Consider the following 16,901-nt stretch of genomic DNA (forward strand, 5'->3'; position numbering starts at 1 on the left):
TTGGTGCATATGATGGCTTTCTTAGTTTGCTCCTCCAGATCCCTTTCTCCCTACTGCTCTGTGCCTCTATGGCTGACTTGCACGGACTCTATCAATGAGCTCCCTCACCCTCTGCTTTTTAGTTGGCTTTGTGCAATGGGGAGCACTGATTCTACCTAAAAGTCAGTTTTTAACATCATATTACAGTAATTTATTCATTCATGCATAGAATAAATATCTATTGAGTACTTCCTGTGTGCCACATTCTGCACTAGTCACTGGAGATCCAATGGTTGCTAAGGTAAATGTAGCATTTATGTTTCATGATCCTAACATTTTCCCTTTTGAATCCCATGTTGAAAGTATCTTTCTACTGGGCTGTATTTATTAAGTAATTTTCTACTTTTAAAAATTAATCAAAGACCATCAACAGGTAAGCAGATAAACAAAATATTGCCTATACATACAACGGAATATTACTCAGCCATAAAAAGAAATGGGGTACCTATCCGGGCTACAATGCAGATGAACCTCAAAAATATTAGGCTTAGTGACAGAAGCTAGATAAAAAAGTCACATATTGTATGATTTCATCTACATTTAATATCCAAAATAAATAAATCCCAAAAGACAGAAAGTAGATTGGTGGTTGCCTGGGGCTAGGGGGAGCAGGAAATAGGGAGTGACTACTTAATGGGTATGAAGTTTTATTTGGAGTGATAAAAATGTTTTGTAACTACTAGGAGGAAGTGTTTGCACTTTATGAATATGGTAAGTGCCAATAAATTATACACTCTAAAATGGTTAATTTTATGTTATATGAATTTCACCTCAATAAAAAGAATTAATCAACAATAAATATAGTGGCCAATCAGCATTCTACCAGCAGGGATAACCAGAGATTACTATGTTAAGGTGAGGTAATGGCAGCTAAAAGCAAAAAATGAAACAAAACAAATAAAAAAATTAGCTTTAATTTGTACATAATCTAATCTTTTTAAAATTTTTTTTATTTTTTATTTAAATTCAATTTAGTTAACATATAGCATATTATTAGTTTCAGGGGTAGAATTTAGAATATTCCTCAGTTGCATATAACATCCAGTGCTCATTACATCAAGTTCCCTCCTTAATGCCCAGCATTCAATTATCCCTTCCCCCCACCCACCTCCCCTCCAGCGACCCTCAGTTTTTTTTCCTATAGTTAAGAGTCTCTTATGGTTTGCCTCCTTCTCTGTCTTTATCTTATTTTATTTTTCCTTCCCTTCCCCTATGTTCATCTGTTCTGACCTCATTACAGCTTTCTAACTACCGGTTCTATATCTAAATTATCCTTAAACCAAGAAATTAAGTACTACTGAGAGGCTACCCAAGCATTCCAGGTACTATACTACACTTTATTATAAATTTATATATTAACTTTCTGCTTTACATAATAAAAATAGTAATGATAATAACAGAACGATGAAAATCCACAACATCATTGTCTCCATCTAACATTTACTGAGGAGTTAGTATTGCCAGAAATGGGCTAAGTGTTTGAGAAGCATCATTTCATTCACACTTCACATTTTATTCACATTATTTCACAACAATAGTAACATATGAGGTACTATTATTATCCTACCTTTTCCAGATGATGACACTGAGACTCAGAGGTCAAATACTGTGACCAAGTTCAAAATCTAGTAAAAAGCAAAGTCAAGGTTTAATCAAGCAGTCTATCTCCAGCAACCCACATGATTAATCTCTCTGCTATGCTGCTATACACAAAGCTTTGGCAGATTTGCTAAGCTCTGTTTCCTGGATGACAGGAAATTCAAGCATTAACAAAACTGAGTACCTAGGCCAAAAGGCGAGGTCCAGACCACATTTGGTGGTAATCCAGAGTCCTAGAAAAGCCCAGACTTGGTTTTGACTACTTGATATACCCAACATTTATATTTTTTTTTAATTGAAGTATAGTTGACACACAATGCTATATTAGTTTCAGGTGTATAACATGATTCAGCAAGTCTATACCTGATGCTATGCTCACCATAAGTGTAGCTACCATCTGTTACCATACCATGCTAATACAATACCATTGACACTATCCCCTCCGATGCTGTACCTTTTATTCCCATGTCTTATTCATTCCATAATTGTAAGCCTGCACTTTCCACTCCTCTTCACCCATTTTGTCCATCCTCCCATCATCCTCTCCTCTGGCAACCATCAGTTTGTTCTCTGTATTTACAGGTCTGTTCTGCTTTGTTTCTTAGAGTCCACATATAAGTGGAATTACGTGGTATTTGTCTTTCTCTGCCTTATTTCACTTAGTGTAATACCCTCTAGATCCACCCATGTTATCACAAATGGCAAGATTTCATTCCTTTTATCGCTGAGTAATATTCTCCATTGTATATATGTCCACATCTTCTTTATGCATTCGTTTATTGATGGATACTTGGGTTGCTTCCATATCTTGGCTATTGTAAATAATGCTGCAATAAAAATGGGAGTGCATATATCTTCTCAAATTAGTGCTTTGTTTTCTTTGGGTAAATACCCAGTAGTAGAACTAGTGGATCATATGGTATTTCTATTTTTCATGTTTTGAGGAACCTCCCTACTATGTTCCACAGTGGCTGCATCAATTGACATTCCCACCAATACTGCATAAGGGTTCCCTTTTCTCCACACCCTTGCCAACACTTACCTCTTGTCTTTTTTATTCCAGCCATTCTGACAGGTTTGAGGTGAAATCTCATCACGGTTTTGATTTGCATTTCCCTGATGATTAATGATGTTGAGTACCTTTTCATGTGTCTGTTGGCCATCTGTATGTCTTCTTTGGAAAAATACCTGTTCAGGTCCTCTGCCCATGTTTTTTAATTGAGTGTAGTTAAGCTCTGCCTATTTTTTAATTCGATTTTTTATGTGTGTTAAGTTGTGTAAGTTCTTTATATAAGTTCTTTATATCCTTATCAGATATACCATTTACAAATCATCTTCTCCCAAACTAGGAAACCTACTAAAAATAGTCCTTTAATAAATATTCTTTTATTTAACAATTCATTCAGTGAATCACTAACACATTGGAGTATGATATCTATAAATAGGTTCTTCAATTTTAGACACATAAAAGTATATCTATTACAATAGATTCAATTTTACAATAAAGCAACAGCAATGTGAGCCTGTAGAGTTGTGTTACCCTTGATAACTCTTCGATCCACTTTGCCCTATAAGTACAGTTTGGTCAAGAGACAAATCTTTTTACATATTTTATCCAGTAGATTTAATAGCAAAGTTCTACTATACCCATATCAGCAATTCTATATGATATATGCTATTTTAAAATGTAGTTGCAAAATTAAATTTCCAGTTATTTAATCCTTAAGAGAAATAAGTATTATTATCAAGGATTAGTTTGTTGGAACTTTTAAAAAAGATTTATTTATTTTTATTTTAGAGAGAGACGGGGAGAGAGAGAGAGAGCATGCAGCAAGGGCAGAGGGAGAGAATCTCACTGAGTGTGGAGACGAATGTGGAGCTCAATCAAACCCTGAGATCATGACCGGAGCCAAAATCAAGAGTCAGATGCTTAACTGACTGAGCCACCCAGGTGCCCCAGTTTACTGACACTTTTATTTTTTTTTATTTTTTTATTTTTTTTAAAGATTTTTTTATTTATCTGAGAGAGAGAATGACAGACAGAGAGCACGAGAGGGAAGAGGGTCAGAGGGAGAAGCAGACTCCCCGCCGAGCAAGGAGCCCAATGCGGGACTCAATCCCGGGTCTCCAGGATCATGACCTGAGCCGAAGGCAGTCGCTCAACCAACTGAGCCACCCAGGCGCCCCTTACTGAAACTTTTAAATTACCAGACACATACAGCTGTTTTTAGGTCTTGCTATAGAAAACAATAATATAGAAATATTATCCCTCAATTCATGAGAATTAGAGCACACCATCCCCACTTGGAATTTATTACGATCATTGCTGTGACTATTTAAATGCATATTTATTGTGTATATCTCACATAATGTTAGAAATTCAGAATAAAGTGTACTGAACAACCCAGATGTGTCATAGTGCAAATGATAGGAAAGTATTGATTACTCAGAATGCCTGGAAAATAAGAGTTCTGATTAATTAAACATTCTGGATTATAAGAAATACTTCTACATTTCTATAGTGGTTGAGAGACTCCTTAGGCAGTATTTGTGTTGACTACTATATTTGTGAACACAGCAAAGTGACAATCTCTGAGATTAAGTATTTTTCTAATTTCTAAAAATTATTAATATTCTCACCATGATTAGCACAAAGTAGACACTAAAAACAATACATCAAAAAAAAAAACAATACATCAGCGGACACAAAGAAATATAAAGATATTCCATGCTTATGGACTGAAAGAATATTGTTAAAATGCTTATATTACTCAAAGTGATCTATAGATTTAATGAAATCTCTATCAAAATACCAATAGTATTTTTCACATAACTAGAACAAACAATCCTAAAATTTGTATGGAACTACAAAAGACCCTGAATAGCCAAAGCAATCTTGAAAAAGAAAAACGAAACTGGAGGTATCATAATTCTAGACTTCAAGTTATATTACAAAGCTGTAGTGATCAAAACAGTATGGTACTGGCACAAAAACAGACACATAGATCAATAGAACAGAATAGAAAACCCAGAAATAAACCCACAATTATTTGGTCAATTAATCTTAAACAAAGGAAGAAATAATATGCGACGGGAAAAAGACAGTCTCTTCAACTAATGGTGTTGGGAAAATTGGACAGCTATATGCAAAAGAATAAAACTGGACCAGTTTCTTCTACCATACACAAAAATAAACCCAAAATGAATTAAAGACCTAAATACGAGACATGAAACCATAAAAATCTTATAAGAGAGCACAGGCAGTAATTTCTCTGACATTAGCCATAGCAACATCTTTCTAGATATGCCTCCTGAGGCAAGGAAAATAAAAGCAAAAATAAACTATTGGGACTACATCAAAATAAAGGCTTCTGCACAGCAAAGGAAACCACCAACAAAGCTAACAGACAACCTTTTGAATGGGAGAAGATATTTGCAAATGACATATCTGATAAACGTTCAGTATCCAAAATATATAAAGAATGTATACAACTCAACACCAAAAAAACTAAGTAGTCCAATTAAAAAACAGGCAGAAGACATGAACAGACATTTCTCCAAAGAAGACGTACAGATGGCCAACAGAGACATGAAAAGATACTCAACATCGCTCAACATCACTCATCATCAGGGAAATGCAAATCAAAACTACAATAAAACTACCTTACATCTGTCAGAATGGTTAAAATAAAAAACACAAGAAATAACAAGTGTTGGCAAGGATGTGGAGGAAAAGGAACTCTTGTGTACTGCTGGTGGGAATGCAAACTGGGGCAGGCACTGTGGGAAACAGTATGGAAGTTCCTCAAGAGGTTAAAAATAGAACTACCCTGCAGTCCAGCAATCTGGGTATTTATCCCCAAAATACAAAAACACTAATTCAAAGGGATACATGCACTCCTATGTTTACTGCAGCATTATTTACAGTAGCCAAGATATGGAAGCAGCCCAAATATCCATTGATAGATGAAGGCTAAAGAAGATGTGGTATATTTGTACAATGGAATATTATTCAGTCATAAAAAGAATGAAATCTTGCCATATATGGCAACATGGATGGAACTAGAGAGTATAATGCTAAGCAAAATGAGTCAGTCAAAGAAAGACAAATACCATATGCTCTCACTCATATGTGGAATTTAAGAAATAAAATAAGCAAGTAAAGGAAAAAAAGAGAGAGAGAGATAGACAAACCAAGAAACAGACTCTTAACTCTAGAGAACAAACTGATGGTCACCAGAGGGGAGGTGGGTGGGGGGAATGGGTGCAATAGGTGATGGGGATAAAGGAGGGCACTTGTGATGAGCATTGTGTGTTGAATGGAAGTGTTGAATCACTATATTGTACACCTGAAACTAACATAACACTGTATGTTAACTATACTGGAATTAAATTGAAAAACCTAATAAATAGATAAGTTAATAATATTTAAACATTTTTAAAAATTAAAAATTAAAAAGAAAAACAACAATACATCAACCCACTGGTGATGTTCTTGATACTGGTGAATGGAGAAAGAAGACTGCAAAAGATGTTGCTACAAGGATATTCCCTGAAGTTCACTGACTTCTTCACATGCCCATTGTCTGTTCTTGTGTTGGGAAGGAGTCTGTGAAATTCTAAGTTCCTGCTTTGCTCACAAGCCCCTTCTAAGAACAGCAGCCCAAAAGATACTTTGAAAACAGTTGCTACGATTCATACTATGGATGCTGAGTGAAACCTGGCACTTTGGCCTCAGAGAGGAGTACCCAAGTTAAAGGTTAGGCTATCACACAGTTCGATGTGGAAGAGGCCATACCTCTGAAGTGGCTTGCATGAACTTTGCCAGGCCAGGAAATTCATTGTGGTTAGTGACAAATAGACCATGATGTATTATTTTTCTCTCAAGAAGTACTACTAGTTGGGGAAAATTTGGGGGACTCGAAGGGACTATATAGTTGAAGACTCTGTGGTCCCTTGCATCCTTGCAACTAAGTGTCATTATCTAGAATCACAATGCACTAGCAAGAGAGGAGTAATATACAGATTACTTGTGACCAATCAGTTTTTAGTGATTAATCAATTTAAACATAATTGACCCAGATTTTTATCTTGTAGACAAAAGTGTGGCAGTGGAAATAATATGGACTTCAGAATAAAAATCATGCTTAAATCCAGATACCTTGACTTTACCATTTAACAGAACATCAGATAATATCAGGCAATTTATGAGGATCTTTTATGAGCCTCAGTCTCCCTTTCTTTAACATGGGCATAATATTTTATACTTCACAGATTCTTACAAGGAAAGGAACTAGTACAGAGGTCTGTCACACAGACAGAACTCAAGAAATATTTGTTGCCCCTCCAATCCTCCCACTGACTCCCTATTTTAACTTTAGATGTGTTTGTGCCCCCAAACCCAGCTAATGAACTTTCTCACTGCCAAATTAAAAAAAAACAAAAACAAAAGGAAAACACAGCAGATACAGTTAAAAGAAGAATCCTGAAGTAGACAAAAATGCTGGGAATTGAGAAAGGGAGATAAGAGACCTTAAAATGGTAACAATTATTATTTTTTGAATATTAATATTGAACTTATTCATTTTGTAAGTGATACTTAAAATTAGGTGACACTTTCCAAGTCTAACAAGGGGAATTCAGAGAGAGAAAATAGTCTCTGTTGTTCTATCCATTTCCATAAGAATCCAAGAAAATCAGAGAACTCAAGATACAACCAAAGAATATGACTTCTTAAAAACTTTATTTGCCCCCAACTTCATCAATCAAACTTTTCATAAGCTCACCTCTGGTATCAGCTAACACGTCCCTATTTTGTCTGAACAGGCCCATCTGATTCCCCCATCCGTAAATTCAGCTTATGTTCTCAGAACAGGATTTTTTCTCCCTTAGGCCTTCACCTTCCATTTAATACCCTGTGCTACTTTTCTCCAAAATCCCTACAACAAATATTAGCTCACATACAAGGAAAGCAAGCAGAGTTTCAAAATGGGCCAGGGGCAGCATTCTCAAAAATAACTCTGAGAACACTCACTTATCCAATAAAAACAAGAGCAGAATTCAAAATAGTTATACTGTGGGATTTGTAGATTTATCTGCTCTTTGAAAAGGTAAAATAAACATGAAACATTCCATAAAGTCCTAAGCAAAATTCACCTGCCATCACCACCACTCTCCTTTACAATAAACACTTGCTGGCAGAAGCGGGAGAGAAATCCAAGTTTCTTGCCTCTTGAAGTGACAAGTACATTCTTTCCTCATTTGCCAAACTGCTTTTCTCCCTCCGAAGCTCCAGCTGTTCTCAAAACCCAGACACTGTTCCCTTCACTGGCTGGCCTCTGGCTCTAACCCTCAGCCAAGGGTGCATCTCCCTGAAATCTCTTCGGGACACTAACAGCCAGGACTTGGAAGCTTGTGCCTACTTAAAGCGAATTGGGTTTTTGGCAGAGAGAGAAGGGGCAGGGGGGTGGGCGGATGAAGGGGAAACACTGTGTGTCAGCACAAGAACTCAAACAATTGTGTTTGGACAATGCCTGATACTTTGGTGCTGCCAAGTGATGGCTGATGATTCTCATAGTGGTTTGCAGACTTTGGCTGTGGGATTTTTATTCACTGTGGTTCACAGCCTGGGACCCCCAAGTTCTGCTATGGAAAATAAAAAAGTGTTTACAAAATAAGTATATCTATTATGACTACATTTTCTTTCAGTGATATGAATGAGAAGATCCATAGAACCATGGGATCTTGCAGGGGGGATTTTAAACCCATTCATTTATATAAATAAGCTCCACAAAGGACAATACGAATTAATTCTTCCTCAGCGATTATAAAGAGTGAACTGTTTATGTTTCTCTCGATTAATAATGTTCCACTCTTGGCCATAATATGATAGAGGTGGGAGAAAAGGGATACAAAGGCACATTTGTTCAGGTCCAAATTGCAGGAAATCAACAATCAGAAGAAAAGGCAAATACCTGCAATTCTTTAGAAATTCTGGGTTTTTTAAAAAGTTAAAGCTATCCTATGTCCAGGCTACCCTGACTTGATAAGTAACCTAGAATGAATTTTAACTCCACACATAGCTGTTAATCACTGTCTGCAGGGATTCTTGAAAGAATAACACATTAACCTGTCCTTACGTAAGAGATGGTAGCCAAAGACTAACTAGCTAAATTAGTGAGAGCTAACATTTGATGAGGTGTGAAAGGGATCTAAAAACATAGAGTCTATTTCTCACTCTTATAACAGTATGACTGCACATGATCCAAAGCTAGGAATGCTGGCACTTTCTGTTTGCACACCATCGCAAGGACATTTCTGTCATCTACCTGGTCCAAGATGATCTTCACTGTAGCCAATGAGAAGTGGGAAAGGGGAATAAAGGTGGGGGTGGGGTGGGGAAGTCCACCACTTCCCTTTAAGAGCATGACTCAGAATTTGCACACATCATTTTCACCCACATCCCCTTAGCCATAATTTGGTCACATGATTATTGTCTAAAATATGTATTTATTTTGGGCACCATGTGACAGTTAAATATCAAAAATTCTATTAACTTAATACAAGAATCAGCAAACTATACCCATGGGCCAAATCTGGCCCACTACCTGGGTTTAAGTGACCTAAAAGCTAAGAATGATTTTTACATTTTTAAGTGGTTGAAAAAAAATCAAAAGGAGAATAACACTTCATGATGTGAAAATTATGTGAAATTCAAATTTCAGTGTCCATAAATAAGCTTTTATTAGAACACAGCCATAGTCATTCATTTAAATATTATCTACAGCTGCTTTCATGCTACAAGGGCAGAGTTCAGTGGTTGTGACAAAGACCACAAGGCCCACAAGGCCTAAAATATTTACTATCTGGCCATGTATTAAAAGAACTTTCTGACACTTGCTTTAGAAGAAAGAAAGAAAAACAAAAAAACAGGAATTGATGGATAACTAGCTAACTTGGTCATACTGAAGTGGAGAAATTGGGAGTAGAGGAGGTTGGGTTTTAAAAGCGGCTGTAAATGAGTCCTAGTTCCTTAAAAGTTCTTCAGATTGCTGAATTAGTTATCCATTTATGTATTAAATATGATCCTAAAGCTCCTAACTCCTAAAATTCCTATTTAAACCATTAAGTAGGTTAATGGTTTAAATAGGAATCGTGTATTGCTTAGTTTCTATGGGTCAGGAGACCAGAAGTCACTCACCTGGTGGGGGCTGGCTCAGAGCCTCTCAGGAGGTTGTAGTTAGGATACTGGCTGATACTGCAGTTTCATCTGATGGCCCGACTGGGGCTGAAGGTGCCACTTTCAGATTGCTCACTCACATGGCTATCTGTGGGAGGCCTCAGTTCCTCACCACATGGGCTTCTAGCCTGGCTGCTAGCTTCCTCCACAGTGAATTATCTGAGCTTGAGAAAAGTAGAAATAGAAAGAGAAAGATAAAAAATAAGCAGGAAGTCACAGTGTCTTTTTTTTCTTTCTTTCTTTTTTAAATTTTTTATTGTTATGTTAATCACCGTACATTACATCATTAGTTTTTGATGCAGTGTTCCATGATTCAGTTTGTTCATAACACCCAGTGCTCCATGCAGAACGTGCCCTCCTCAATACCCATCACCAGGCTAACCCATCCCCCTACCCTCCTCCCCTCTAGAACCCTCAGTTTGTTTTTCAGAGTCCATTGTCTCTCATGGTTCATCTCCCCCTCTGACTTACTCCCCTTCATTCTTCCTCTCCTGTTATCTTCTTCTTTTTCTTTTTTCTTAAAATATGTTGCGTTATTTGTTTCAGAAGTACAGATCTGTGATTCAACAGTCTTGCACAATTCACAGCGCTCACCGTAGCACATACCCTCCCCAATGTCTGTCACCCAGCCACCCCATCCCTCCCACCCCCAACCACTCCAGTAACACTCAGTTTGTTTCCTGAGATTAAGAATTCCTCATATCAGTGAGGTCATATGATACATGTCTTTCTCTGATTGACTTATTTCACTAAGCATAACACCCTCCAGTTCCATCCACGTCGTTGCAAATGGCAAGATCTCATTCCTTTTGATGGCTGCATAATATTCCATTGTGTATATATACCACATCTTCTTTATCCATTTATCTGTCGATGGACATCTTGGCTCTTTCCACAGTTTGGCTATTGTGGACATTGCTGCTATAAACATTGGGGTGCACGTACCCCTTCGGGTCCCTACATTTGTATCTTTGTGGTAAATACCCAGTAGTGCAATTGCTGGATCGAATGGTAGCTCTAATTTTGAACTGTTTGAGGAACCTCCATACTGTTTTCCAGAGTGGTTGCACCAGCTTGCATTCCCACCAACAATGTAGGAGGGTTCCCCTTTCTCCACATCCCCGCCAACATCTGTCGTTCCCTGACTTCACAGTGTCTTTTATATCCTGTCTTTGAAGTCTCACACCATCACTTCCATTATCTTCTTTGCATTAGAAGAGATTCACTAAGTCTACCCCAGCCCACACTGGGTGTGCAAGGAATTGTCTTCCATCTAGTGAAGATACATATCAAAACTATGGTCATTTTAAAACCACCACAATAGTACCTGAGGGAAAAAGTAAATAACCTGTCTTCAGATAATGCTAGGGACATGAGGCTAGTGATTATGAAATAAGTATAAGTTATTTGACCGGGGAAAAAGGAATATTAAGGCTCATGTTAGAGATGGCAGTCATTATATTAGAAATGGTTTTAGCTCTCTTGCCAATCAACTGGTAGTAGTTGCCTGGAGTACTATGTTGAGAAAATTCTGATTGACAGATATCAAGTACACATATTTTGTCATTGGTGCAAAACTCAAAATTTTAAGCAATGAGAATTTGGAGAAAAAGCAATATGTGGGGCATGTTCAAGTCTCCAGAAAGCTTATCAAACCATGGCTCTTAGGCAGCTTCCCTAGGGTGTTTCTCTAGAATACTGGTATCCCATGAGTTTCATTACCCTCTCTCCATCAATCCTTCCTTCCATGAAGCCTTCCTTCCATCAATAAGAACTTATTGAACACATTTGTGTTACACATAGATACTCTGGTCACCAGAGCTAAAATGAGGAACAAAATAAATGTCTCACCTTTATAGTAAACTAGGTATTTCGGTCTTCTGTAAAAAGTCTTCATTTTTCTTCTCTTTTCCAAAAGCTGTATGTTTTATTTCTGATTACTAACCAGTTGCACTAAATAATCTAGATCAATACCATAGAATAATGGTGATTTTTCATGTTTCTGGTCCCTATATTGCAAGGTTTCCCAGAGTATGTGTCACATAAGTATTTCCACTGGGCATTATTAATAGGAATAACTTGAATAGAAGGGTTTCATGGCACATAAGATTGGAAAATGCCAGATTACACAAAGGTAAACAGATTTCTCTACTGTCGGCAACTTTAATGGACCAATGAATCACCAGGAAAAAGATGGTGTAACATGCTGTATTTCCAAAAGTTCCCTGAGTTTAAAATCCTGTGTGTTTGTTTCATTTTGTTTTTACAGAATGCTTATTCAGGTGGCCTGACAAATGCTGTTGGAGATTTAAAGTCACTGTTTCCCTATCCCTTTCCCTATCAGCCACATCAGTTCCCTTACATTTCTCTAAGACCTTAGAGTTCAGTGAGACACATAAATGTCCATCATTACAGTAATATACAAAACCTAGGTGGAAAAGAAATAGTGACAATTATTCTCATAGGGTGTTTCTTTAATATCTAAGTATTTCAAAGCCATACAAGTGTTTTAAAACACATAACTTATATAGAATGTTTGCACATACATACATTTATGTAAAGAAGTACATGTGTGTGTGGGGGGGTGGGTGTGTGGGTGTGCATTTTGGAGTCAAAACTTTCCAAATTACCTGGAAATATATATTTATTAAGTGCACACAATGTGTCAGAAACTTATAAGCATTTAATACAATGATGAGCAAGAGAGAATGCTTTACAAATACTGTCATTAATGTAATTAATAACTCAGAGTATTTGAGGACAAAAACCATTAAGCACATTATTATCCATTATGGATAGTTTGTAAATAAAAGTACAGGATACAAAAAGAGGCTATATCAAGGGCTCTGCATCATTTAGCATTTGTGTGTACTGTATATAACAGAAATCTGATGACAGTGGCTTAACCAAACAGCCTTGGGTAATTTGTCTTACATAAAAAAAGTGCAGAGACAAACAGCCCAGTGGTTGCATGGTCTCATCAGTGCCCCAGGATCCTACTTCCTTTTCACTCCTCATTCTCATTACGTAGCCTAATTCCTCATCCTTACTGTGAGATGTCTCCAGTTGGCTGTTACCTTCAACCTCACTATGTGCTTCCCAGGCAAGAACAAGAAGGAAAGAAGAGTAAAGAAGTAGAATCTAGGAGATTTTCGTCAATTATTTCATCAGCTGAAATGTCATGCCACTACCCCAAACTGTGGGCAAGTCTGGGGAAGTATTTTAGCTGGATCCATGGAGAACAATTCAGTTTCTGTTAAACATGAAAAAAGAGCAAATATTTGGTAGTCCACTCACCGCATCCTTTTCAGACCCTTACACAGTCTGTGAGGGCCAAAGAAGGAAGAAGCTAATAATAATGTTTTTAAAATAGATATACTTGTTTCTTTTTAAACCATCTCCATTTATCATACTTCTAACTTCCAAATAACTTTACACAAGCAATTTACTTTTGTCATAAACACAAACTTTTAAGGAATTCCTACTACTTACTTTGAATACCAATGAAATAAATGTGAAAATAATTTCCATTAAATGTTTGAAATTTTCAACTTTACTATGTTAAGAAATAGTGGCTTACTTCTGTTTTTGTTTGAACTGTTTTGGCCAGCAAAAATAATTGTTCACATTGGCAGAAGTCGAACATTTGCCAGCATGAAAAAGCACTATTTAGAATAGCATTTAGCATACCATAACATATATTTTCTTACTTTCATAAATCTAGTTTAAAACCTTAATTTTTTATAGCTGTGGCCTCAATACTTCAGAATTTTAACTTTTTTTCAACTTTGCAGCATATAAAAGTACATGTGTTAGCTTATAATGCCAAGAAAAGTTTTCTTAACGTTAATTGCATTTCTACTTGGAATTAATTCTGGCTTCATTTTGCAGGGACCATGCTGAATGCCTTCCTATCCAGAACACAGAAATACGTTATTATAGTCACTAATCTCTCTACTAATGCCTTAAATTTCTCTTTGACTCTCTTTGACACCCAAAGAGCACTTTTCATTCCTTTCTTGTTTCTTTCTTTCTTTAACTCCACGGTATCAACTTCTACAAATGGTTGGTGGAACAGGTACTGGGTAATTCTCATTTTTAATAAATTCTTATGTCTAATGAACCCAAGATGGTTCTTAGAAAATGTATTCCCCCCAAATGCAATGAATCAAAATACCATCTATGAAGAATATAATTCAACTTACCCATAAAAGTACATGTTTCCTAATATCTCACCATAGGAAAATGGTTTAACATATGTAATATGATGAACTAGTATATTGCCTTGTAAAATGATAATGATAAAGACTATGTAACAACATGGGAAAATGTTTATGATTTAATATTAAGCAGATTACAACTCAAGGAAAATGAAAGCATTAGACAAAAACTAGAAGGTAATGTGCAATGATGAAAATAATTGTGGTAGGTTTATATTTTTTCTAAGTTCCTTAATTTTTTTCCCATACAGTCTGATTATTCTTCAATGTGCATGTATTACCTTCATAATTATAAAAGGGGGGGTAAAATAATTTTTTAATGAAAATATATTATGAGAGGTGTGATGCTCTCTACATTTGAACATCCCCCTATGTGCTCATTGCTTACCTAGATGTCTTAATAGTAGAGCTGTCTGCTTAGAAATAATCCCTTTTGTTTTTCTTCATTGTTATTTATCTCTGTCAGATAATCCCATAGCTCCATGGACATTGGCCACCCACAAGAATAACTTCCTTTTTGCCTTTGGCTGGTAGCACACATGAATTGCTAATCCTTTCTTAAACATCTAGGTGAACCTCAAATTCTCATGGGACTCATATTTCCTCCAGAGGGCTCACTACATAAGGGCCATTCCCTCTGTGGAGCTCTTTCCTGATTGTTCCTCACAAACAATTAAGTGTGAAAAATGACCGCTACACCTCACTTCCCCCTCCGATTACCTCTGTCTATCCTTTGGCCTGAGTTTTAAGGTAAGATTACCACCAGGTTTTTTCTAACCTTTTGTAGCAAGATTGAGAGGTGAGGGGTGAGTTTTACTGGGCACTAGTAGAAGGTTCCTATAACACCCACATAAAGAGGGAATGTGGGAAAGCCAAAGCAAGCAGAGTGATTTAAAACCTGCTGGAATACAGCCCAGAAAGAAGTTAACACCCTAGGATTTCCATGAACTTTTCTACTGTGAGTCCGAAGCCAGAGGATCCTTCATGATCAGAAAATTATTGGAAATCCAGTTTCCAAAATTCACTGGAAAAATGATACAAGAAATGCCTAACAGGGAAGGTTTTACTTAGATTACTTGATTAATTAAAGACCACATTTCAACAACTCAAGGTTACTTTGTGGATGTAAATGTATGAGTAATACCCAAAACCACAAACCGAGGAGCAAAAAAAGGCCTTAGGTTGAAAGTTCTACTGTCAGAATTATCCTGATTTTCCTCTGAGCAACTAGGGAGATGAAAATAAAGAAACCAACAGGAAAATTCATAAATCTGTGATTCTGGAAGGAGGTCACATTCTATTGAGAAGGTGCTTTCCCTAGGTCCAGTAGGAACTGCTTTCTATAATGTGTTGGGAAGTGAGTCCAGAATAGAAAGGTTCTTTTCAACTTGTGTCTGGACTTGTCTACTTCTCCTGCTGGCTCACCCACACATTACGACTGCCTTTACCCCTGGTGAGCTCCATATGCCAAGCCACCTCTGGAAAGGAATTATGCTTCTGATGGACCTTCCTGGCCTCTGAACAGCTCTCCAACAAGCAATGAATACCCAAAGCCTCGGTTGAACCCCCAATTTTTTTGACTCGGGTCTAAAAGAAAACAGAATATACAAACTTACCAAGGTTCTCTGGCTATGAGTTAGCAATTTCTTTCCTCTAGAATTCTAACTTTCTTCTTGTTATGGGTTGAATTGTGTCCCCCAAATTCATATGTTGAAGCTCTAACTCCCAATACGTTAGAATGTGACCTTATTTGGAAATAGGGTTGTTGCAAGTATAATTGGTTAAGATAAGGTCATGCTGGAACAGGATGGGCCCCTTATCCAGTAAGACTGGTGCCCTTATAAAAAGGGGAGGGGTGCCTGGGTGGCTCAGTTGATTAAGCGCCTGCCTTTGGCTCAGGTCATGATCTCAGGGTCCTGGGATTGAGCCCCACATCAGGCTCCCTGCTCAGTAGGAAGTCTGTTTGTCCCCCCTCTCTCTTCCTCTGCCCCTTCCCCAGCTCATGCTTGTGCTCTCTCTCTCTTTCTCTCTTTCTCAAATAAATAAATAAATAAAATCTTTTAAAAAAATAAAAAGGGGAAATTTGGACCCAACACTCACAGAAGGAGGATGAGGTAAAGACACACAGGGAGAAGACAGCCATCTGATTAATAGAGATTGGAATGATTCACCTAAAGCCAAGGAGTGCCAAGGATTGCTGACACAGAGCAGAAGCTGGGAGAGGCAAGGAAGGACTCTCCACCACAGATTTGAGAGAATATGGCCTTACTGACACCTTGATTTCAGATTTCTCTAGAACTATGAGACAATGAATTTCTGTTGTTTAAGCTACTCAGTTTGTGGTACTTTGTTATGGCAGCCCTGGAAACTAATACAGTGGTCTATCACCAAAATTTGCTTAGTGATCTATCAGCCGATTTGTTAAAGAATTGGAAACTACCTTACTTTGAGAAACATTTGTTACTCACTTGAGTCATTCATTTTCTCACTTTCTGGGAGGAATTCCACCAAAGAATCTACCCAAACTTCTCAAGTAACTATTAACTTTACGTTTTATTCTTATTTGGAAATGTCTTGTTTACAGAGCTAGAGTTAGATAAAACTAGGGTAAAATAACCCTAAATATTGGAAATTAAATAGTTAGTTTCCCCCTCCTCACTGTTACACATATTGGACCATCTAAATTTTCCCACAATAATGCAGAAAGTCTTATTATTTTTGTTTTGTTTTGTTTAGTGTTCCATGATTCATTGTTTGCATATAACACCCAGTGCTCCATTCAATACATGCCCTCTTTAATGCCC

General features: G+C 37.1%; 1 long non-coding RNA gene across 1 annotated transcript; it reads right to left on the minus strand.

Annotated features, from left to right (window-relative positions):
- Positions 1-1,604: 1,604 nt before the first annotated feature.
- Positions 1,605-11,806, minus strand: LOC141372471 (uncharacterized). Its single transcript, XR_012377731.1, has 3 exons — positions 11,729-11,806; positions 9,839-10,036; positions 1,605-1,664 (listed from the first exon to the last, which is right to left on the minus strand). It is a non-coding gene; the product is annotated as an uncharacterized lncRNA (long non-coding RNA).
- Positions 11,807-16,901: the final 5,095 nt, after the last annotated feature.

This window comes from Callorhinus ursinus, unplaced genomic scaffold, assembly GCF_003265705.2.
Source record: "Callorhinus ursinus isolate GAN/ISIS: 27379988/994484 unplaced genomic scaffold, GSC_fseal_2.0 scaffold4, whole genome shotgun sequence".
NCBI lineage: Eukaryota > Metazoa > Chordata > Mammalia > Carnivora > Otariidae > Callorhinus > Callorhinus ursinus.